The sequence below is a fragment of the Sinocyclocheilus grahami genome, unplaced genomic scaffold (genome assembly GCF_001515645.1).
Source record: "Sinocyclocheilus grahami isolate Dianchi unplaced genomic scaffold, SAMN03320097.WGS_v1.1 scaffold4326.1, whole genome shotgun sequence".
Classification (NCBI taxonomy): Eukaryota; Metazoa; Chordata; class Actinopteri; order Cypriniformes; family Cyprinidae; genus Sinocyclocheilus; species Sinocyclocheilus grahami.
The window spans coordinates 1-2,802 of NW_015509287.1; the positions used below are offsets into that span (position 1 = coordinate 1).

Consider the following 2,802-nt stretch of genomic DNA (forward strand, 5'->3'; position numbering starts at 1 on the left):
AGAGAGAAGCCGCAGCGTGTGAACGCGCCGCCATCTTGGATCAATGTAATAATCAATGTAATAATCAGTGTAGCTCGCAGCGGCCTCTGTCGGTAAAAAATAATCACTACATGACTGCTCTGGTGATAACCAGCAACTTTCCAGAGATAAAACGTTTCATTTCTGTGTGTTTCGTAGTGTTTTCATTTTACACTGTAGTTTTCAGACGAAAGGACATGTAGTTTTGAATAAAAAGGTGACATAACTTCACAAAAATTACCCAAGGCGACATACCTTCACTCAGAGTCGGCCAAATATCTGAAATATATGTAAAATTTACCCCAAAACTGTCGAGACAAACTGAAAAAGTAAGGAAACCGTTTTTTATAGGTTTGAAATTGATCGGCTTCAAAGCGCTCCTGTGAAGTCAAGAGTGCAGATAACGGCTTTTTAACGGATTAAAATATCAGTCGACAGGGGAGATGTAAACATACTCGTAGGAAAAACAGCAATATTACTGTCTGGGCTTAAAGACACTTTGTTACAAAAAAAAGCAACATAACGCACACATATTATTACCACTGTGTCATTTGTTGCAGCCGCAGTTGCACCTATCGACCGTTGGAATTTAAAATTTTAACCCAACTGGTTGTGTTATAGAAATAACCCAATAAACATAGGAATAACCCAACAAAACGACACAACACGTTTAACCCAGATATTGGGTACAGTAAATAACCCAACGTTTTTAGAGTGTAGTAGTGATATAACAGTGATGTCCAAACGTCTGAAAATCTGGAATTAAGAGTCTAAATTAAACCTAGAAATTAACAGAGGTTTTGGGTTTTGGAAATTTTGTTTAAATATTGATATAAAATGACTATTTGAAGTAACATTTTAGCTCTTTTGCTGATAATTTCATTTGTAATGTAAAAAAATATTATATTACAAAATGTAAATGACATATATTAACCATATTAAAATGGTACAGCTACTAATAACTCTGCCAGCATTGTATTTTCCAGGCTGAATGTTCATATTTTGTGTTCCACAGAATAACAGACCAGGACTACCTGGGCCTAAAGGAGCCAAAGGTCACAGAGGATCTGAAGGAAATTCTGTAAGTGCAGCGCTTCATGTATTTAGCATGTGTTTACTGTATATTCCCTTACTGGAGTATGATAAAAGTTGACATATTATATCATGATTCATGTTCTCAAATGAAGGTTCATATGAGTACGATGTTCTGCACCAATTATGGTGCTTATGTCAGTATCCTGGCATACTGTAATCACTGTATTTGTATTCTGGATCAGAGTAGCAAACATACTGATCTGCTGTCAGAATTGAGTCTTGGAACTTTTGAGATCTAAAATGTTTGCACAAAATGTCAAGACGTCCAAAGGCGCATGAATGTTCAGTTCGACCTTTTGTTGAGAAATCCAATGGAATGTGATCAACAAATCTAACCTCAAAATTTTGGCCAAATAAAAGTTAGAAAAACAAGTTTTATTGTTAGTTTGATATAGCATCTGAAACACCACTGGCCACATTTGACCTGTTCACTTAACCTAAAACATGTCAAAAACCTGGACCTGAACCTGGTTAAATATCTAAAAAAATATCTCCAAAACAGATACATATAGAAGATGATTGGCATTATTATATTTTCAGAAGTAAACAACCAGGCTCTTATACTGTACTGTCCAGAGGAGCTAAGAGAAGTTTTTAAGTGTACATATCTTCAGTTATGTGAAAGGGCGCTGAGCAGCAGTGAGTTATGGGAGTGTGGGAAGGGAAATTTCTCTCAGCCTGCAATTTTGTGATGTTCCTCTTTGCCACTGGATGACATCCAGAGAGGAGGAGACTTAACGGTCTCAAAAATATTCTTATTTGGAATGAGATTCAGAGCTTTTTTGCTCTGGCAGAACTACATCTGTGTAGCATGTAACAAAACAGGCAGTGACCTTTGCACAGACCTTCTTATGTTGTTCGATATTACAGAAGCAGTCATATTTGCATTTGGTGTGTGAATTCAGTTTGCACATTGTACATTTCATGTGTCTTGTATTCATGCACAGGGACCACCAGGACCACCTGGGCCACAAGGAGCTGATGTGAGTGAGTTAAAATGGAAATAAACTGAGTTTTACTGAATGCACAAATCAAAGAAAGGCAAACATTGGATATAGTCTAATGCAAATGTTCCAGCACAGGTTCCTGTATGAAGAGACAAAGAGCAATGCAAATAATGACAGTGCTCTTGATAAATGATCCTGAACATTCCACAATTCACTTTCCGCTATTTTTGTGAATTCCACATTGTTGACAGTCAGTAGCGATGGAAATCTCTAGCCAAGGCCCAAGCACATACTAGACTGCTCCTTTTGTGGAATAAAAGCATATTTTAATAGCACACAACAGCTGCCTTGTTCCAGCTACATAAAGAAATGAATGCATGACACTATAGATGTGCAGTTTTCAAGAGTGACATTAGGGCCTTTCGTACCGCTTTAGTTCCAGAACTAAATGTACAGTACTAAAGTACTGGGATGATTTTGCGCAAACTATTTCCCAGTACCATTTAAAGGGTTGCATTCGCAGCGAGAGTGTGTACTAAGAAGTGACGTAAGCCGGTCGACAGCGTCGTCATTTGTGCGCGGTGTTCAACAAAGGTGCGAAAGTCCCTATTTATAGAGGTCGTTTTGGCCCCTTTTTTTCTGAGGGCCACTTATAAAGCATAATGCAAATTAAAAAAAATATATATTGTAGCGGGGTGAATGAGACCACAGACACAAAACTGCGGGAAGTCCCCCAGGAGGG

General features: G+C 37.9%; 1 long non-coding RNA gene across 1 annotated transcript in view; it reads left to right on the top strand.

The window, feature by feature from the left end:
• Positions 1–1,028: 1,028 nt before the first annotated feature.
• The window catches only part of LOC107576781 (uncharacterized), a 3,641-nt gene continuing 1,867 nt past the window's right edge, over positions 1,029–2,802 (top strand). The window contains exons 1-2 of the long non-coding RNA XR_001608119.1: positions 1,029–1,099; positions 2,061–2,096. This is a non-coding gene — a long non-coding RNA (uncharacterized lncRNA). The remainder of the gene's footprint in view (positions 1,100–2,060; positions 2,097–2,802) is intronic.